Raw genomic sequence first — 23165 nt, forward strand, 5'->3', positions numbered from 1 at the left:
TGTGTGGATTTCCTCCAGATGCTCCAGTTTCCTCCCACAATCCAAAAGACATGCTGGTTAGGTGCATTGGCCATGATAAATTCTCCCTCAGTGTACCTGAACAGATGCTGAAGCGTGGTGATTAGGGGATTTTTCACAGTAACCTCATTGCAGTGTTAATGTAATTTGTGACACTAATAAATAAACTTTAAACTTAATGGAGGTGCTCTGATGGATTTATAAATCCCCACTGAATTCAGAAATCCAAAATTTATACATCTAAACAGATACATTGAAACAATTTTAAAAATGCAAACTTTTTTTGCCTTTGAAGTTGCTATTTTATTTTCAAAGTTAGTCATGGGAACTACAAATTCAATGATTTATTTTCTTCAGAATGGTCTTGACGTTGTTGGATAGTTAATTGTGATCTAATTGTCGGGAAAGCATCATATCTGGTAATATGATGATAATCATCAATCAATAAAATGTGCCAAGGGTCCCATCACAAGGCCATGGTCTCTCAGAATTCTGGCTTGCCTGTTCAAATGATGGTACCAAAGTGGGGACATTCCTGGTGGTATACTTTGAAACCGTCTCCCAACGTTCCTGGGACATCTATGAGAAATAAGAATCATGCACGTAATGGAGGTTAAATTCAGGACAACAAAAAAAGAGATTGCTAATTGTTGTAACAATTACTTCTCCCTTTTACCTTTATAACAATCTGTTCCAATTAGTTAATTGATTATAAAGAAGTGGACCTGCAGTTTTCTAGTACTTTAATAAAATACGGTATTATGATACAATGGTCATGCCATTAATGCTATAATGGTCATATAATGGTAATATGTCTGTATTGTAATCACTAATACAGCACAGACCTTAGAAATGGTCTCTCACATCATATATCAGCCAATTCAGCACAAGTGGAGATTCAACTAGGGAACTTGCTTGTTTGTGTGTCAGATAATCACAGGAATGTAAGTATTGAAATATTCAATCTTTTGAGCCTATTCTTCCATTCAGTTAGATCATGGCAGTAATGTACTTAAAACTATCAGCCTTCCTTGGCTTCCTGTCCCTTCTACCTTCTCAAAGGCAACTAGGGGGATGGGCAATAAATACTGGCCAGCCAGCAAAGCCCAAGTCCCACAACTGAATGAAGAAAAACATCTTTATCGAACATAGATCGATCATTCCCTGTTTTGACATTTTCTATTGACCTAACCACTATAACTTTTTTGGTGGCCATGATGTGGAGATGCTGGCGTTGGACTGGGATGGGCACAGTAAGAAGTCTCACAACACCAGTTTAAAGTCCGATGTTTATTTGGAATCACAAGCTTTCAGAGCGCTGCTCCTTCATCAGGTGAATGGACAAGGTTCTTTGGTGGACAAATTCCAGATTACCACTACCCATTGTGTGAAGAAATGCTTCCTAACATAATCCCTGAATGCAATCACACTAATTTTAAGATTATGACTCCTTGTTCTGGACTCCAGCACCTGGAAATAGTTGTTTTCAATTTACATGTAAACTTCTGTAACTATTTGCAACAACTCAACAGATCACTCCTCAGTTGTCAATACTTAAGAAAATACAAATTTACTTTATGTAACTTGCTTTTTTAATTTAACTCCTTTTAGCCTTGATGTCATTTTGCATGAATCTAGAATAATTCCAGATTCTGGCATAATAATATTCTTTCTGATGTGCAATGCCCAGAACTGAACACAGACTTAGCCCAAACAGAGCTTTATACATCAATAACATTTACTCTTTTGTGTTGCAACACCCTTGAAATAAAGACCAGTATTTCTTTTAAATTACCTTTCACATGCTTTCACTGGTTTATAGTGATTTTTATGCTAAATTTTAAATCTCCATGTTCTTCCACACTTTCTAGCTTCTCATAGTATTTTTACAAACTCTTATTTAACTTTCTCAGGTCTAAAGAAGGTGAGCTCACAAATCCCCACACTGCATTTCCTCAACCACAGGTTCACCTCTCACTTAATTTCCCTTTGAAACTTTTCACTCCAATCTACATTCACCTTGGACTCACTGTCCTAACCTCTGAAGCAATTAATGAAGGTTGGTTTGAGATTATTTTTTATTTTGTTTAAATCCTTTGTGACAGAGTTTTCAACTAAGTGAGACTGGTGACATTTTGTCAGAGAATAGGATTCCACTTGCAATCCCTCAGTGAGCTATGGATTTATGTGAGGTCTCCTAGGGAGGATGACAAGTTGAAATTGACATGTTTTCCTGAAGCAAGGGGGGGAATCGTTACAAGTCAGAGGTTTGGGCACCTATCTATTCTCACAGATTGCTCAACCCAGTTGGCTGCAGTAGAACATGTACAGTCTTGACGATGGGAAGCTACTTTGGGTGTGAACCAAAAATGAGGAGAAGTCAACTTAATATTTTTCAATACTACAGATTGGAGAAAGACTGTGAGATTTGAACTTTAAGAACATAAGAACATAAGAAATAGGAGCAGGAGTAGGCCATCTAGCCCTTCGAGCCTGCCCCGCCATTCAATAAGATCATGGCTGATCTGTTGTGGCTCAGTTCCACTTTCCCGCCCTCTCCCCATAACCCTTAATCCCCTCTCTTATCAAGAACCCATCAACCCGCTTCTTAAAAATATTTAGCGAGGCAGCCTCCACCACTTCAACGGGCAGAGAATTCCAGAGATTCACCACCCTTTGAGTGAAGAAGTTCCTCCTCAACTCCGTTCTAAACCGCCTCCCCTTTATCTTGAGGCTGTGCCCCCTAGTCCTACTGTCTTTTTTGAGCGGGAAGAGTCTCTCCACCTCTATCCTATCCATCCCATTCATCATCTTATACGTCTCAATGAGATCTCCCCTCATTCTTCTAAACTCTAACGAGTACAAGCCTAGTTTATTCAGCCTCTCCTCATAGCTCAATCCCCTCAACTCCGGTATCAGCCTAGTAAACCTCCTCTGCACTCCCTCCAGGGCCAAAATATCCTTGCGCAGGTGCGGCGCCCAAAACTGCACACAGTACTCCAGCTGCGGCCTCACCAATGCCCTATACAGCTGCAGCAAGACCTCCCTACTTTTATATTCAATCCCCCTCGCTATGAAGGCCAGCATCCCATTCGCCTTCCTGACCACCTGCTGCACCTGCAAGCTGGGTTTTTGCGACTCATGCACAAGGACCCCGAGGTCCCTCTGCACCGTCGCCTGCTGCAGTTTTTCGCCACGTAAGTAATAGTCCTTCCTACCATTCTTCCTACCAAAGTGGACCACCTCACACTTGCCAACATTAAATTCCATTTGCCATTTCCTGGCCCATTCGCCCAGCCTATCTAGATCCTTCTGCAGACTCTCCACACCCTCCGCACAATTTGCCTTTCCCCCAATCTTGGTGTCATCAGCAAATTTCGACACCCTGCACTCGGTTCCCTCCTCCAGATCATCTATATAAATGGTAAATAGCTGAGGCCCCAGCACCAACCCCTGGGGCACCCCACTAGTCACCAACCGCCAATCCGAATAGCACCCATTGACCCCCACTCTCTGCCTCCTATTTGACAACCAATCCTCTATCCACGCTAACACCCTACCCCCAACTCCATGTCCCCTGACCTTCTGCAATAACCTCTTGTGAGGTACCTTGTCAAACGCCTTCTGAAAATCCAGAAAGACCACATCCACCGGCTCTCCTCTATCCACTGCCCTAGACACATCCTCATAGAACAATTTGTGTTGTGCTCAGTGTACTGCAAACATCTAATTCAACAATGATGTCTTAAATTATACCAATAATGTTTAAGTTTTAGTTTGTTTATTAGTGTCACAAGTAGGCTTACATTAACACTGCAATGAAGTTACTGTGAAAATCCCCTAGTCACCACGCTCCAGAGCCTGTTCAGGTACACTGAGGCAGAATTTAGCATGGCCAATGCAGTGCAATTTTTTTGGACTATGGGAGGAAACTGGAGCACCCAGAGGAAACCCACACAGATATGGGGAGAACATGCAGTCTCCGTATAGTGACCCAAGCGGGAATCAAACCCAGGTCCCTGGCACTATGAAGCAACAGTGCTAACCACTGTGCCATTGTGCTGACTCAGTTAAAGTGTGATGTTAGTATACCTTTAAGAGATGTTTTTTAAATGATCTCTGCAGTTCTCACAGCTCGAGTGTTTCTCAGCTAACTGCCTCAGTTAGCTTTTCTCATTGTTGCCGAGCTGACAATGATGAGTCCTTTTATTGCTCCTTGAATGGTTTAAATGAGCGTGTTTATGTTTACCTTGGGATTGATTTTATGGCCTTACATTGTTAGTAGGAAGGTTCTGGTCAGGTTTTATTTTCCTTCCTAAGGAATTCAAGGTTTCATTTTCTGTTTTTGACTAGCTTTAGTTTGAATTTTAGTTTTAGAAGGGACAGCAAGCTAAAAAGAAGTGTTTTCCCTCTGTCCCTGTTGTTTTGGAAATTCTGTTCTTATCTCAAAGAAAAGTTATCTTTCTGCAGTAACAATTTTGCAATTGATAGCTTGACCAGAGAGATCCTTCCTGGGGCTTTGAGAAGCTATTTTGTCTTAAATGTGTTCTGAGTGAATTCAGAGGACTGCAGACTTCAACCAAAGGATTCAATTTCCAGGATCATGTAGGCATTAGTCTTTGCTGTTTTGAGCTTGTTTAAAGGATTTTGTCTATGGAAGGTTTTAGTTTTGGGTGGACCACATAAGATATATTTGTTAGGGCTTATACATTATAATGTTTTTGTTTGTGTTTGATAAAAGTTATTGCTAATTTTCTTATTATACATGATAACTATGTTCTTAAATAAATTTTGTTCAATAAAAGCTCCCTAGGGGGTTATTTGAAGCATACCCAAAGTGAAACATATCATGCTTATCCTAAATTCAAGATGCGAAACTTATGATCCAGGCAGGCTCCATAGAACACTTTAGAGTTTCTGACCTGAACCATAATAAAAGTTAATGAACATTTTACAGGTCAATTTTAAAGCTGAAAAAAAAAATGGAAATTGAATCCTCTATTATTCCATATTCTTAGAGAAACCCCTCTTACACTGATCCTCTGCTTCTCTTATATTCCTGACCTAAATTTGTTAGTGCTGAGAGGTGTGACTTTTCTTGAGCTTTGTTTTGTGGATCTGGATGTAGTGGATCCTGATGAACTTGACCTTTCAGTGGTCGACGAAGGTTCTGAACTCCTTTTAGATGCTGAAGATTCTGAACTTTTTTTGCACGCTGAATGCTTTTTGGCTGCCGAAACTGTTTTGGGTGACTTTTGACATTCACAGGGCCAGGATTCTCTCTAAAATGAAAGGAATTCCTGAACAAAGAGAAGATATAGCAATGTTCTCCCCAGATCAAGAAGTTTATATTACAAATTATTTCTACGCAAAGGTGTACAAGTGACAATTAATTGCACACAAAAAGTGCAGCACTTTTTCTAAATTTAAACTTTAAATCTATAATTGTTGTAGATTTTAATCCCTAGTTATAACATACAAGCATAACTTACTTCTTCTTTACAGGTATTAGGAATTTAGGAACTTAACAAGGTTAACAGTTGAACTTGACATGAAATCAAAATATAAGTCCCTGAACAAGATTAGAAGGTGTCTAGAGAAATTGTGGTGCAAATTGCCATATCAGGAAAATAGTTCACCTGAGATTAGTGGGGCTATACAAATGGTAACATCTAAAGGCAAGGCATCTGAGAGATGTAGACAGCCAAATCCATGGGGTGGACTATCAAAGAGACTGAACAGTATCACTACTAGAACCCTCATTGGGGAAGGAGGCTAGTTTTCCTTCCAACACTCAGACAGACATCTCCATCTGGAATCAAAAGAACTCTGACAATGATTGTAAGTTTCTGCCATAGTCTCTTCCCAGCTCCCCTTCACCTTTATGCTATGATATGGGCCTGTTCCATCCAACATTTCGAGCCATGGCAGATTGTAGATATTTTCCGGTTTTGTGCTTTTGTTGAACCAGGAAAAGACATTTTGCCAGGCTTGGTTATCTAGCTTGTATTGCGTGGTTGCTATTAATTGGATTTGGCCAACATGCCAAAACTATACCGCCCCACCCACCAAGGAATCGGAGCGGGCAAGGGGCGGGCAACAGAAATGTCTATAGACCTCAGGCAAGAATTTCAGTCGCGTTCAAGCGAGGCCGTAAAATCCCGCCCATAGAGTTAATCATTTGGATGTTGTTTGAGAAGAGGGGTGTCTCAGTGATTTTAGGGAACATGGGCATCTTTTGGGACCAAGAGATGATTTTGGATAAAAAAGCGTGTGTAGACATGAACATATTTAAGTGTCACAGTGTATGTTTGCCTTTCCTGTCTCATGTTTTGCTTTTACTTCAATAAATACCCTTTATTAATTGTTCACACAACAACTAGTTCTTCACTGGGTTCTTCATTGTTCCTCACATTATTCCAAACAAATATACGGCACCAAGAAGCAGTGTTTCAAGTTATCCTTCGGGGGTTGGAGACACTCTTGCAGATAAATATTAGTGGGGCTCTTAACACAAGTTCCTTTCTTACGTGTAGAGACTGTAGGCTAAATAAAAGTTTAGTAAGACCTGATTTCAAGTCATGATTTACCATCTTACCACATCACTCCCACTGAAGTGGGCAGCATGCAAAACATTGACCTAACAACACGCAAGAGTAGCATCTGTTCCAGTTAACCTCCTGCTCTTAAAGGCAGTTTGTCCTTCTCAAAGGGAAGCTGCTCTGAATCAAAAGAGCTGTTCCTGACTATCACCACTTTAATTGGAGAGAATGGAAATGGAGCTCTGGGTTCGAAACCTGCACTTCACACATATGCCTCACCCCTCTTCTCAGACAATATCCAATTTATTAACTCTATGGGTGGGATTTTAATGGCCTGCATTCCCTGAGCTTGATGGAAGGGGTCATGCTGTACATCATGGGCTGGCTACGGCAGAGCATCTGGGATCTAAAGAACTCTGACAATGATTGTAAGTTTCTGCCATAGTATCTTCCCACCTCCCCTTCATCTTTATGCTATGATATGGGCATGCAAGGTACAGATGGTGTGATCATTTTGCCTCACAGCCAACATTCTCATCCCAAGCCTTCTCTTTTCAGCCACCGAGGTCTCAGAATAAAAACAGGGGGCGGCAGTAGACCTCCAAACAAGGAAGGCTGTCACTTGATCTAACTCTCACAGCTACCAGGTCAGATACTGGCATCGTGCAAACTTTAGAGGCTAGTCTGCATTTGGCATCTGCATGTATTAGAACATAGAATATAGAACACTACAGCACAAACAGGCCCTTCGGCCCACGAGTTGCGCCGATCACATCAACACCTACCAACCTACAGACCTATCTATAACCCTCAATCTCATTAAACCCCATATACTCATCCAGAAGTCTTTTAAAAGACCCCAGCGAGTTCGCCTCCACCACCACTGACGGCAGCCGATTCCATTCACTCACCACCCTCTGAGTGAAAAACTTACCCCTAACATCACTTCTGAACTTCCCTCCTTGCACCTTAAATCTGTGTCCTCTCGTAGCAACCATTTCAACCCAGGGAAATAGCCTCTGAGAGTCCACCCTATCTATTCCTCTCAACATTTTGTAAACTTCTATCAGGTTGCCTCTCAACCTTCGTCTCTCCAGGGAAAAGAGTCCCAGCTCCCTCAACCTATTGCGTCACAGGACATGAGTGAGCTGCAGCCAAGCTAGAGGGAAAAGATCATTTCACAGCTCTCTGAACATTGAGGTCACCGATGATTTCTACTGCAGGGAACTCAGATGAGGATGGAAGTAGGCAGGGAATCATACAGAATTTAGATCTTTCCTGTGTTGAAACTGTGGTCAACTCTATGACAATACTAGTGACCCAGCTGTGATGGAGCGTCTGGTGGCTGCTGTCTCGAATTCCATTTCAGCACAGGCAGAAGCCACCAAATGTCTATGCTGCAGTGGAAGGTCAGATTGTGATCATGAGATCCATACTTGTTGCCATGCAGGCTCAGACGGGTCAAGGAGAAAATTGACGTTATTCCATGTCAATTAAAGGTGATTGGCAAAAGAATCTGAGCGAGTGATTAGGATCTGGAATGCAGAACCCAAGAGTGTGGTAGAAGCAAATTCAATTGAGACTTTCTAAAGGGATTAGGATGATCTGTCCAAAGAGAAAAAAATTGCAGGCCTTTAGTGAAAATGTTGGAGAATGGGATTAGCTGAGTACATCTTACAGGATGCCGGCAAGCATATGATTGGGCCAAATGGCCTTTTGTGCTGTAACCATCTATTGACTATGTAATTTTTTTTTCAAAATCTCTGTAGATGAAGACATGCCAACAAAATGACATGGGAATTTATGTACAAATGAATGTGGTCCATGGTACCTTTGAATAATAATACCTGGTTGTAAGTTAAACTTACAATATAATTTAATCTTTGCTTTGAAGATTCTCATGTTAGAGAGTCCATTGGTGATTATCGTTTTGTACCTGCTACTTTTCCATTAATAGATTACGCTCTAATAGGATCTCTGATTTTAATCTGATCACAGACCTGCGCACCTACCTGTAACAGAATAACTAAAAATGCTTCGACATGCAATAATAGGGTTTCCCACCACTGGTGCTGTCTGGTTTCACCCAGGCCCCTTCATCATTTTATTTTGTCCCCCAATTATCTAGTGTCTAAAATATCACACAAGTCAACTGTTAAAATCTCTCCTCCATTGCTCACAAAGCTGACAGCTGATAAGGAACATGAAATTCTGCCTGCAAAAGACGTGCCTGCCTCTGATCCTACCTCCAGCCCTGTCTTACATCTCACCACTCAGCCTCAGATGACCCTGATTCTGCCTTTAAAAATATTGGGGGTGATTCTCCCATCTCAGCGGAGTGGTGGGGTGGGGGGGAGGGGTGGGATCCGGGCTAGCAATCGGGCTGTGGGGGGATGGGGTCGCGCAGTTGGCAATGCAGGAGTTACGGTTGGCTGGCAAACAAGGGCCACTGCGCGTTTGCCGATCTCGGCACTAGCAGATTGGCGCATGCGCAGTGGCCTGCTCCGCACTATGCTGCCGGCCTCACCAGCGGGAAGATTTTCAGACTGATTTGCGCCAGTGCACTCTGCACTGCACAGAATGTAGAAGATTCATTCTGAAACTCCCCCTGAAAAGACCAGCAGGATTTACTCCAATTTTTATGGAAATTCGTCACTTAAGCTGGAAATTTACTGGCACCCCTGTCCTGGAATTGGGGTGGGTGCAGCTTGCAGAATGGCATTCCCCCATGGCCTCAGGCAGGATCTTATAAGCCCCTGGCAGGCGAGGCGGTAAAATTCTGGCACCTATGTGCCATATAACCTTCTCCTGAGAGCCCAGTTGCCACTTCTCTTCCTCCCTCTTTCTGCTGCTTGTCCAGCTCTGTGACATCTCTGCCTATGCTCCTTTACATGCTCAAGGCCAAAGGGGCAATAAACTACCGTACCGATATGTATGAGCAAGTAGTTTGTGCAGAGTCTTCGAAGTCCGGCAAAGGTCTGTCTGCACATCCCACACCACTCACAGTAGACTTCTGCAGCTTTAAATAACCCTGAAAATGGTCAAAATCTTCACAGTTACAGCAAAAACCTCTTGAACTCTCACCAAAAAACTAAATGTGGTTGATAATTCCTTTAAAAAGCATTCATTGTGATGGGGGCAATGTCCATCCTACTGCTAAACAATTGCTCGGTTTTGCAAGGTTAAGAGAGGCCATTAGCTAAAGTGTTAAGTTTCAAAATGGCATCAAATCAGCATTACATGCCTTCACTAAAATGGCATCAAGTGTAGCTAGCAGTAGAATATATGCATATGCCATGGACAACTTTAGAGGCAAAATGACACTTGTAAAGGCAAATAAGAGATGCTATGGAGCTCAATTACTTTGCCAACTCTGCCTTTGGTCGATAAAAAAATACAGTTTAAGCTGCCTACAACTTGCACACTCCTATCCTGCTACCGCTACCTACACAAGATGCAGCTCAATATCTTCCACCATTTGGAAGCTAAATGGCATCAATAAGACCCAAACATGTGATACAGAGCTGGATTGAGCCTTGACAACACCTGGTTTTTGATAAGAGAGGGGATTAAGGGTTATGGGGAGAGGGCGGGAAAGTGGAATTGAGCAGCGACAGATCAGCCATGATCTTATTGAATGGCGGGGCAGGCTCGAAGGGCTAGATGGCCTACTCCTGCTCCTATTTCTTATGTTCTTATGTTCTTATTATGTTAGCCTTGTGCATAGGATAAGGCTGAAGCTCTATTCTACTTGATCCTATTCTTTTCTATTGTATTCTGTTCTATTATCTTCTATTATCCATCTTGGCCTCCTCCAGAGGTCCCTGGCATTCCAGATGCCAGCCTTCAACCAATTCAATTAACTCCACATGATATCAAGAAACGGATGAAGGCATTGGATGTGGCAAAGGCTATGGGTCCTGACAATATTCTGGTAATAGTGCTGAAGATCTGCGCTCCTAGACCATATCACACCCCTAGCCAAGCTATTCCAGTACAATTACAACACTGGCATCTAGCCACCAATGTGGAAAATTTGCCCAGATATGTCCTGTACACAAAAAGCAGTACAAATCCAACCCGGCCAAAATACTGCCCAATCAGTCTATTCTCAATCATTAGTAAAATGATACAAAGGGTCACTAACAGTGCTATCAATCAGCACCTCCTTAGTAATAACTGACGCTCAGTTTGGTTTCTCCCACAGCCACTCAGCTGCTGAGCTCATAACAGCCTTGGGTTAAAAAGGACAAAAGAGCTGAACTCCAGAGTCAGGTAAGAGTGACTGCCCTTGATGTCAAGGGAGCATTTGGCTGAGTGTACCATCAAAGAGCTTTAGCAAAACTGAAGTCAGTGGGAATCAGAGGGAAAACTCTCCACTGGTTGCAGTCTTACCAAGCACTTGTGGCTGTCGGAGGTCAGTTATCTCAGTTTGAGGACATCACAGCAGGAGTTTGTCAAGGTGGTGTCCTAGACCCAGCCATCTTCAGCTGCTTCATTAATGACCTCCTTCCATCATCAGGTCAGAAGTGGGCATGTTCAGCATCATTCGTGACTCCTCAAATCCTGAAGCATTCTGTGTCTAAACACAGCAACACCGGGACAATATCCTAGCTTGGGTTGACAAGTGTCAAGCAACATTTGCACTACACAAGTGTCAGGCAATGACCATCTCCAACAATGGGGAATCTAACAATCACCCCTTGACAATCAATGGCATTAATATTGTTAAAACCCCAACTATCAACATCCTGTGAGTTACCATTCACCAGAAACTGAACTAGCTATATAAATGTTGTGATACAAGAGCAGTTCAGAACTAGGAATCCATTACTGAGTGACTTACCTCTTGATTTTCCCTTGGAGATGGTCATTGCCTGACACTTGCATAGTGCAAATTTGCTTGATACTTGTCAGCCCAAACTTGGATATTGTCCAGGTTTTGCTATGTTTAGACACGGAATGCTTCAACCATTTACAAGGAACAAGTCAGGAATGTGGTGGAATATTTTCCACTTGCTTGGATGAGTGCTGTTCCAACAACACTCAAGAAACTTGTCATTATCCAATACAATCCATTTGATTGGTACCCCGTCAACTGACATTCAACCTCTCCACTACTGGCGCAGAGTAGTAGTAGTGTGTACCATCTACAAGATGCACTGCAGGACCTCATCAAGACTCATTAAGTGGCACCTTTTAAACCTATGATCGCGACCGTTTAGAAGGACAAGGGCAACCGATTCATGGGAACACCATCACCATGAAGTTCCCCTTCAAGCCACTCATCAGCCTGAGTTGGAAATATATCACTGTTCGTTCATTGTCATTGTCTCAAAACCCTGGAGCTTCTTCCCTAACAGCATTGTGGGTGTATCTACACCACAGGGACTGCAGTGGTAAAGTTTATTAGCCACAAGTAAGGCTTACATTAACATTGCAATGAATTATTGTAAAATTCTCCTTGTGACCACACTCCAGCGCCTGTTCGGGTTAATGCACCTAACCAGCACGTCTTTCAAACTGTCCGGAGGAAACCCACGCAGACAAGGGGAGAACGTGCAAACTCCACACAGACAGTGACCCAAGCTGGGAGTCAAACCTGTGTCCCTGGCACTGTGAGGCAACAGTGCTAACCACCGTGCCACTGTGCCGCCATAAGTATAATAAGGCAGATCACCACCACCTTCTCAAGGGCAACTGGGAATGCGTAATAAATTCTGATCTAGCCAGCGATGCCCACATCCTTGAATGAATGGAAGAAAAACCCGACCCTGTTTGAATGCTACTCACAAAAGATGCTGCTCAACCTCTGGTCCCCATCTTGAACAATTTAGAAAATTAATGGCTTTGCTAGGCCTGCGGTCTTGCTCTGTTCCAACCCTGTCTTGTGGATAGTAATACAAGAACTTCCATTCATTTCTCACTTTCAATGACCCCAGGATATTCCGACGCACTCCACAGTGAGAACAGAAATAAAGTGAGTCATCAAATCTGATTGTTAGCTTGATAGATACCATTGAAATGTTAAGAAAAATTCAATTGCAATGATTTTGTTTAAGGGCCCTATCTGGTAGGGTCCTAAGCTCTAGAATTCCCTTCCAAAATTCTAAAGGCAGGATTTTCCAGCTGCGCTCACCCCAAGACTGGAAAATCCCATTCAAGGTCAATGGATCTTTGCATGATCTGTGTCTCGCCTGCTATGATTTCCATGGTAGGTGAAAAGGGCAAGTTCTACCCTATGTCTCCATCTGTCTTATCTTCTTTAAGACTTTCCTTTCCTTATGCCTTTGACCAAGCTTTTAGTCATCTGTCTCAATATTTCCTTATGGGACTCAGTGTCAAATTTTGTTTCATGATGCTCCTTTGAAGCACCTTGGAATGTTTTACTCTATTAAAGATGCTATCTGAATATACGTTGTTATTGTTGTAGTTTATTGACAGAGAAATGTTACATTGGTTTTAATTTTCCAAAATTCCCTAGATTCTTGAGAGATCCCATCAGATTGGAAAATAGCAAATATGACCCCTCCAATCAAGGAGGGAGATAGAAAGATAACTAGAGCCCAGGGTGGCACGGTGGCACAGTGGTTAGCATTGCTGTCTCACAGCGCCAACAACCTGGTTCAATTCCAGCCTTGAGTGACTGTGTGGAGTTTGTACCTTCTCCCCACGTCGGTGTGGGTTTCCTCTGGGTGCTCTCACACTTCAAAGATGGGTAGGTTAGCTGGATTAAAGTTTATTTATTTATTAGTCACAAGTAGACTTACATTCACACTACAATGAAATTACTGTGAAAACTCCCTAGTCGCCACAGTCCGGTGTCTGTTCGGGTACACTGAGGGAGAATTTAGCATGGTCAATGCACCTAACCCGCACATCTTTGGAGTGTGGGCGGAAACCCACATCTTTGGAGTGTGGGAGAACATGCAAACTCTGCACAGACAGTCGCCCAGGCTAGGAATCCAACCCAGGTTCCTGGCACTGTGAGGCAGTAGTTCTAACCACTGTGCCACCCATTAGTGTGATATATACATGAGGCGAAGGGGAAAGGCCCTGGGTGGAATGCTCTGTTGGAGAGTCAGTGCAGACTCGATGAGCTGAATGGCCTTCTTCTGTATTGTAGGGAGTCTATGATTCTATAAAAATAGTACCATGGCTTGTAAATCCACTTGAGAAAACATATAAGTTTCCTTTTATGGTTCATTCAAAGGACAGCAACTGAGACAGCACAAAATTCTTTCACGACTGCACTGGTGCACTGGCCTAGATTTTTTTTGCTGAAATCTCTAGTGTGTCTGAGTCAGGGACGAAAATGCTACCATTAAGCCGGGATAGAACTACTGCACTACTGTACCCCTTTCTGAGATTGCAGCAACATTAAACAACTATCAGAACACAGTAACAGCCTTTTGTGTGTTTGCCTTGAATATTCAAGGGAAGTTTGCCTTGAATATTTGATTAAAATTCTGATGTTTCAATTTATAAAGTTTATTTGTGTCACAAGTAGGCTTACATTAACACCGCAATGAAGTTCCTGTGAGACTTCACTTCAATGTCTCCTCTTTTGCACCTAGTTCATGTTTGAAGTTGCGCAATGTGCTATGTTTTCAGTATTTTTCAGACACAGTTGTATTGATTAATATATTTTAACACATAACCTAATAAGTTAGTTACCTAATAGGACTAATAACGTGTACCAGTTGTATTTAAATTTAAATATTGATTTAAAGCAAAACAAATTTGGCTTGATAACATCCCAATGCAATATTTTGGCATTCATTCTTACTTAATACATCTGTGAAACATGTTACGGACATCATCTGCAAACTTGAATTTTGTTGAACTGTGTCTATCTAGAGTTGATAATATTATTCCGTTTACCAACATCAATTGCTATTGTTCTTTGTACGCTTATAACTTTAAATAATACCCACAGTTATCCATACATTTCTTGTTTCTATTATAAGGACCAGAGAAAACGTCATCCTTACTTCTAGACGTTCCATGGCTGCAATCCTCCTATCAAGGAACTGTTGTTTCCTTAAGGCTTCCATGTGGAACGCTGCCATGTCAGTCAGATACCTAATGGCTCAAGTTGATCTGGTCATGAGCAAGGAGGATCTGAAACTTTTAAGTTCACATTGTTAATCATTAATCAGTTGTTGCCATAGTAACTAACCAAAGCTCCATGTTTGCTTATGTTCTGATTTATGGGTGTTTCTTACTAACCTCTTAGTTGATATGACTGTCCAGTGTTTGTTTATTAATTCTTAGACCATGGAGAATTATTATCAATGAGTGTCTGCATCCAATCATAGAACCAAACTCTGTAGAAGGAGGCTATTTGAACCACAGTGACTGCTCACTCTTTCAAAGAGCTATCCAAGTTGTACTACTCTCTTGGATTTTCTCTATTGCCCTACATTTCCTTTCTATTCAAGAATTGTGTGCATAAGAAACTCCATCTCATCTCTGCTCCTACACTTCATTGAAAATTATAATATTAATGGTTATAGTATGTAGCTGCTCCTGTTTCAGGGCCCATAACCCTTTAATGCAATGTTGTACTGTAGTCATGGTGAGATAAAACAGAGTTTACATTGAGTTATGAAGTAACAATAGGAAGACAATGTTGATATGACACGACCAGGTAGTGGTCGTGTCATATCAACCTAAGTGTCTTCGTCTATCACCAATGATATCACCATTCATCAGTGAGATTTGCATGTCATACTCACACTTTTCAATTTGTTTTTATTGGAAAGGTGACGGATCAAGTATCATTGTGGTTGAAAAGAATATTAGAAAGGATAATGTAAATTGTGCAGTGAACAGACCCACAGAGTGGTAACAAAATGATGTGGGACCTAAGTAAACAGTACTTCTAAATGTTAATTTGGTTAGAATGGGAATTAAAAGCAAAGGGAGAAGCAGAAGCCAATTAACTTATACTCTTTCTTTATTTATAATTTCAGATAAATTTAAATTTTTACTAGCACATATAGTAACAATAATACATGGTGGAACAATTCCTACAGAGTGTGAGCATTTCAAATGGCAGATAGGGATTTGGCCAAACGCAAGTTCAGGATTAGATATATTTGCACTCAAGAGGCTAGAATTTAGACTGCAGCATTTTCTGAGTATGGGGCTTGTGTAATGTCCTAACAATGCTAGGGGTTGTGGGTTTTAAACAAAAAGAAAGTATGTGGTTTACACATGTAGATTCAAAGTAACACACAACAGGTTTATTCAAAAGCTGCTCTCTGAATAGAACAGAAACTGAAAGTAAACATCAGCCTGTGAAACACCCTGATGACATCACCATCAGACCATGCGACTAGCTCTGAAATAAATCATGCAATAACTTAAATACGTAACATCCCTCCATCTTTATTTCTGTGGTCATGTCTGCAAATTACTACATTGCACATAGGACCAATAATACTCTAGATATAGTACAATGCATCATTAATCATTATACAACCAGGGGATGTCTGTCTTTGGTTGTGTATGACATTCTGTAATTTGGTTATCCTTGACCCTAAGAGTATGATTTGGAACTTAAGTAGACACTTCTTAAAACTAATTCTGCATCATTTTCATGTGGTATAGTAACAAAGGCATAATCTTCAGAAAACCTAGATTCAACTAAGTCTGCCGTCGTAGTCATTACAACACCAGGAACTAAAGAAGTTGGTACTCTTGGATGTGATTTGGAGAAATCATTTTGAAATGACAACAATTGGTCAGCATGGCGTCACCAAATTAATTTATCTTCGGCTTGAACCGTGTAAAAAGATTGGACCTGCTTTTGTGAAATCAATGGCTGGTATCCAGTGTTTAAGAATAAGGGTCTTATTCTTATGCTTAAGAACATGTAGAAATTTAATACACCTGAAACTGAGGAGAACTTTTTTTCTCTCAGAGTGTCATTAACCTTTCGAACTTTCTTCCCTCGACTGCAAGTGATTCAAGGATCATTGCATATTTTTATATCAGACTTAGATAGATTCTTGGCTAACAAGGGACTCAAAGGATGTGCAGGAATGTGGAGCTTATTGAGTGACGGAGTAGGCTCAAGGGGCCAAATGGCCTACTCCTAATTCATATATTTGTATGTTTGCATACCAAGAAGAGCTCCCCTACTATTCCACTAACAGTGAAATGGAATCTATTACATCTATCTGATATGTCCACATCCCAAGAATTAATGTTCTAAAAGGTGCTGGAGCACAATCGACCAGCTCACATAGTTAAGAGTCAAAACATGGTTGGAGAAGCATTGGAATCACATATAGAACAGGTGACATAACAGTAGCAAATTTCCTCCCCCAAAGGCATTATTAGTGAACCAATTGCATTTTTACAATGATGCAACAGCTTCCCTTGCACTTATTTTTTACTTCTATGTTCTTAAAACAAATAGTTCAAATTCTTATATGCCATGGTGAGATTTAGTTATCTTTCTGATCTTCTTCAATATGTGAAACAACTGTCCCTACTCCATAAGGTGAAGCATCGCAAGCAGGCAGTGATTCTAGCTTCATACGAAAACAAACCAACATTTCATAAGAACATAAGAACATAAGAAATAGGAGCAGGAGTAGGCCATCTAGCCCTTCGAGCCTGCCCCGCCATTCAATAAGATCATGGCTGATCTGTCGTGGCTCAGTTCCACTTTCCCGCCCTCTCCCCATAACCCTTAATCCCTTCTCTTATCAAAAACCCATCAACCCGCTTCTTAAAAATATTTAGCGAGGCAGCCTCCACCACTTCAACGGGCAGAGAATTCCAGAGATTCACCACCCTTTGAGTGAAGAAGTTCCTCCTCAACTCCGTTCTAAACCGCCTCCCCTTTATCTTGAGGCTGTGCCCCCTAGTCCTACTGTCTTTTTTGAGCGGGAAGAGTCTCTCCACCTCTATCCTATCCATCCCATTCATCATCTTATACGTCTCAATGAGATCTCCCCTCATTCTTCTAAACTCTAACGAGTACAAGCCTAGTTTATTCAGCCTCTCCTCATAGCTCATTTCAGACTTCTACAAAGCATCTTTGACAGCCTTGTATACTCTCTCACATTCTGTTCTCCAGGGCCATGACTTTCACACATAGTAAATTATGCAATGGCTTCAATAATGAAGCTGAGTTAGGAACAAATTTGCCATAATAATTTACTAATACTCAAAAGGACCTCTACCGCACCACATTCATTGAATGTGGTGCTTCTAAAACAGAGTCCTTTTTTTTTTACATGCTTTATGTAGGCTTTTACTATCAATAACCTGACCCAAATACTGGACTGACATCTGGAAAAAGTCATACTTTTCTTTCCTGATACACAGACCATGTGCTTGAAGACATTCCAATGTTGCTTCTAAATTATTCGAGTTCTCTTGTTCACTGGACTCTGTATGTGGAATATCATCCTGGTGAAATTGTACACCAGAGAGACAACTTAAAATCTGCTCCATCAATCCTTGTTATTCCAAAAGTTTTTATGTTAAAAAAGATTGTTATGAGTGACGATGGTAAGCAATGGTTGAGATTCAGCAGTTCTGTTAAAAGCATGTGAAAGATCAATCTTACTGAATTTCTGCCTATCTGATAACCCAGCAAACAAATCTTCAATTAAAGGAAACGGGTATTGATCAGCACATAACACTGGATTTATAGTTTTGTTTTAAATCACCACAATTATCGTACACCACATTGGAGAGGCAGCTCCACTGTTTGTCCACTCAACTCAACATTGACCAAGATGTAACCTTTTAATGGCACAATCTATTCTATGTATGTCCTTGAAAACACATCTGCTGGTTTTAAAGGAAGATGCTTCAGCTTTTGTTGGTATGCAGTCTCAGGAATTAAAGATGTAGCAGCATCAGTATCAACTTCTCTTTTAACATATTGTCCACTTAAATTCAGAATCACCCAAAATCTGTATGATTCACCTTGTATGTTCAGTTGGAACTTTTCATCATATTTCTGGACATTCTCTTCTTCACGGTCTTAATTATTTTCTTTCATGTTGTAAATTCATTTTGTAGATTGCAACTTATTCTCTTCTTGAAGGAATCCAGATTCTTCTTTTGAATATTCTTACTAGGGGAAGCTAGTCTAGCTTTTGCAAAACGACCCATTTTGCGACAATTCTTACATTGACTATCCTTGCTCCAGCATTCATTCGCCAGATGACCCATTTTGGTATATCTACGACATGCTTGTTGTTGTTTTGACTTTTTAATAGGCAGTTCCCAACTTGTAGATCTTCATTCCTACACCAAATGGGTGGCATGGTGGTACAGTGATTAGTACTGCTGCCTCACAGTGCTAGGAACCAGGATTCAATTCCTGGCTTGGGTCACTGTCTGTGTGGAATCTGCACGTTCTCCCCATGCCTGCGTGGGTTTCCTCTGGGTGCTCCGGTTTCCTCCCACAGTTCAAAAGATGTGCTGGTTAGGTGCATTGGCCATGTTAAGTTCTCCCTCAGTGTACCCGAACAGGCGCCAGAGTGTGGCAACGAGGGGATTTTCACAGTAACTTCATTGTGGTGTTAAAGTAAGCCTACCTGTGACACTAATAAATAAACTTAAAAAAAACTTTAAAAATTGTGAAGCTTCTTTAGCAGTCAGTTCCATCAGTAGTGCAATTTCTACTGCTGTCTTTAAAATCAAAGCATGTTCAGTAAGCATTCTTCTTTGGAAAGCCTCATTTTGGAGAACGCAAACAAGACAAGAAGAGTATCTTCTAATGATTCATCAAATTTATAATGTTGTGCCAGTCTTTTTAAGGTTGGTCTATCAGTTTTGTTAATGTCATTTAGGGGAGGAAATCTGCCATGCTTACCTGGTCTGGCCTACATGTGACTGTTGATCTTCTGAAATGACCGAGCAAGCCATTTAGTTCAAAGCAATTAGAGATGGGTAATAAATGCTGGCCTGAAATGCCTTGAATGAATAAAAAAAAGCCAGTCTTTGTGGTCCCATTTGGGATGATAATATAATATAGGAAAGGCCTAATATCTTACAAAATGGGTTTAGGAGCTATGAGGAGAGGCTGAATAAACTAGGCTTGTACTCGTTAGAGTTTAGAAGAATGAGGGGAGATCTCATTGAGATGTATAAGATGATGAATGGGATGGATAGGATAGAGGTGGAGAGACTCTTCCCGCTCAAAAAAGACAGTAGGACTAGGGGGCACAGCCTCAAGATAAAGGGGAGGCGGTTTAGAACGGAGTTGAGGAGGAACTTCTTCACTCAAAGGGTGGTGAATCTCTGGAATTCTCTGCCCGTTGAAGTGGTGGAGGCTGCCTCGCTAAATATTTTTAAGAAGCGGGTTGATGGGTTCTTGATAAGAGAGGGGATTAAGGGTTATGGGGAGAGGGCGGGAAAGTGGAACTGAGCCACAACAGATCAGCCATGATCTTATTGAATGGCGGGGCAGGCTCGAAGGGCTAGATGGCCTACTCCTGCTCCTATTTCTTATGTTCTTATGAGATGAGGAAGCAGATCCAAAAATTTCAGATTACTTCCAGAGCCAATGCTAAAAAAGAGAAGGTTTGCAAGACTTATGGAACTCAATGTGTGGTTACAGTGTGATTTCAGGACAATTTACCAGCCCTTGACATCATTGTGAAGGAAATGGGAGTTTGTCAGCAAAGATGGGATACATGTGAATGGAGAGGAACTAATGTGCTGGAAAAATGGTGCAGAGCTACTTAAACTCAGAAGGAAGAGGGCAGGAAAAATAACAGCAAGAGCAAGCACCTATGTAGATGAGGCTAATGTACAAATTTAGCACGAGGGATTACTTGTAGAATGAGTGAAGTTAATAGTGGAAGATAACCAACTGATTCATTAAAAGACTAAGATGAAAGAAAAAGTTGTTTACCTGGACAAAGAGAATTAATGGAAAAGAAGGAACATTTTATGTTCAAACGAAATGCAAAGTGAAAGCAATCACAATGTTCAGAAAATAATGCCAGTAAATGGAAGTTAGTAGTCTCGGAAGATAAAGGTTTCTTACCATTAAGAGAAACTTTGGTCAAAAATGGGGCAAAAAATAGAAAATAAATATATGAGGTTGTAATATTTTTAGGAAACATAGAAACAGAAAATCAGAGAGTGAATAAGCCCTTCCCCCGCCAGAGCCTGCTCACCATATGATCATGGCCAATCCTCTATCTCAATGCCATACTACCAATCTCTCTCTATGTGTCTTGATGTTCTTCGTGTCCAAAAATCTATTCCCTTTTTAAATATATTCAATGACTTGGCCTCCACCACCTTTAGTGGTAGAGAATCCCATAGGTTCACCATCCTCTGAGTAGAGAAATTTCTCAATCCTGAGACTGTGACCCCTTACTCTAGACCATCAGCCATGGAAGCATCATCCTGATATACATTCAGTTGAGCCCTGTCAGAATTTATGTTTCAATTCGATTTATACATTTCAATGACTGAGTCAATTAAAAAGTAGCAATAACGTGGAAGGTGGAAAAGCATATTATAGAAAGGACTTCTAAAACAGCATGACCTTCAATCTCGTAACCTGATGTATAGCTCCTTCACAAATAGGACTGTAATGAGAAGTTTTTCAATTCTGTGTGCTTTTGTTCCCTGCGATTTATTTCTCCAAATTACAACCCAATTTGCTTTCCTCCCCTTGTCCAATTTTTCCAACGCCCTCAACACATTAGCTTTTTCCATTTTCCTGGTATCAGTCATCTCCTTTTCACCATGGACTTCCAGTCCCACTATGCTTCCAACCGCAACAGGAGAATCTGATGCACTACACTTTTTCCTTGAACAGAGGTCCAAGTAGTTCCCAGTCAATACAAAAACAGAAAAATGCTCGAAAAACTCAGCAGGTCTGGCAGCATCTATAGAGAGAGAAAATAGTGTAACATTTCAAGTTTGTATGACTCTTCTTCAGGATTCTTCTAAATCATCACCACCACCCCCCATTTCGTTCAACATTTCAAAGACACTGTTAAGCCTGCTCTTAACATCTACTCTTCAATCACTCCAACAATCACTCCACTTTCCTTGGCACCTACCCATGCAAATGTAAATGAAGCTACACTGGCCCTTTGACCTCAGTTTATCCAGAGCCCCAAACACTCTTCTTAGATGAAACAGTGATTTACTTGTATTTCTTTCCATTTAACACACTGTATCGATCAACATTAATGGCCTGGACTAGCCACATAAATACTGTGGTTACAAGAGCAGGTCAGCGGCTAGAAATCCTGCAGTAAGTATCTCACTTCTTGACTCTCCAAAGCCTGTCCGCCATCTACAAGGTACACGTCAGGAGAGTAATGGAATACTCTTCACTTGTTGATATGAGTGCAGCTCCAACAACACTCGAGAAGCTTGACACCATCCAGGACAAAGCAATTATTCAATTGCAGCTTTCGAAAGGAAGGAGAAGAAATCTGAGAAATTCACAGCGACGGCAGAGAAATTGGACTAGTTGAATTACTCTTGCAGAAAGATGGTATGGGCACGAAGCATAGAATGGCCTGCTTCAGTGCTGTAAACATTCTAGAATTCTATGTGTACAGTTCTAGTCATTTCATTACATGGAGGGTGTGATTGAACTAGAGGGTAATGAGGAGAATTATGAGGATGTTGCTTGGACTGGAGAATTTTGGGGAAAGATTGGTTGGAATTGATAACTTTGGAATGGAGAAAGCGAAAAGATAATCGAAAAATATGTGGAGAGATTCAATAAACAAGGTCTAAATTCCATAGAATTTATAAGATTAAGGTGTGATTACATTGAATCATATGATGTTCTTAAGATGATGTGAGAATTGCTGCACTCAGAGGTTATGGATTTTTGGAACTTTCTTCCTCAGAGGGCTGTGGATGCTCAGTCACTAATATATCCCAAACAGAGATAGCTCAATTTTGAAATACAAAAGAGAATTAAGGAATATGTGTATAGTATTGATTGGAGGTAAAGGGTCAGAGGGCTGAATGGCCTATATCTTACCAGCATGAGCAGTGAAGAATACAGTGGACTGAAAACCAGCTATTAGAGGAAGCAGCACTTTCAACACCAAAAAAAATTAATATGATAACCAAGACACACAGTACACCCTAACTGGCATGATACCTCCATCAAGCAACTTTGACTGTCCATTACCTTCTAGAATGAATGGTTCTTTCACCCAGATGAAGAGAATGCAATGGTAACTACTTTGACTCAGGCACAGCAACTGGAGTTGATGTGTTCATTAAGTTGAGCATTGAGAGGTATGCAAAAATGATTCACGAGTGACGCTGTATTTGACTGCTGATAGTATTTATGACATAAAGGATTACCCTCCCACCCCAACCCCCTAGCTGAGAAAGTAAAAAAACTTTTAAAAGCAATTTCAACCTTCTCTCTTGGAGGTTTGACCACCTGCTTCAAATCTACTTTTGGTTTATTTACTAGCATAACTTGCACCAGTATATTAAAACACACACTTTTCAGGCACTTTATTAACTTGGACTCTAACTTCACTCTCTAACCCACTCCCAGGTTGCCTCAGCATTCCTTATATGGAGGAGACAACAGCTCCCAGGCAGAGCCCGCCCTCCAGA

At 41.1% G+C, this 23165-nt stretch overlaps 1 long non-coding RNA gene across 1 annotated transcript in view; it reads right to left on the bottom strand.

The window, feature by feature from the left end:
* Window positions 1-318: 318 nt before the first annotated feature.
* The window catches only part of LOC145351741 (uncharacterized), a 29993-nt gene continuing 7146 nt past the window's right edge, over window positions 319-23165 (bottom strand). Inside the window, exons 2-3 of the long non-coding RNA XR_013888448.1 lie at window positions 14555-14690; window positions 319-597 (exon numbers count right to left, since the gene is read on the bottom strand). This is a non-coding gene — a long non-coding RNA (uncharacterized LOC145351741). The remainder of the gene's footprint in view (window positions 598-14554; window positions 14691-23165) is intronic.

Source organism: Carcharhinus amblyrhynchos, chromosome 13 (assembly GCF_965287045.1).
Source record: "Carcharhinus amblyrhynchos chromosome 13, sCarAmb.v2.hapA, whole genome shotgun sequence".
Taxonomy (NCBI): domain Eukaryota; kingdom Metazoa; phylum Chordata; class Chondrichthyes; order Carcharhiniformes; family Carcharhinidae; genus Carcharhinus; species Carcharhinus amblyrhynchos.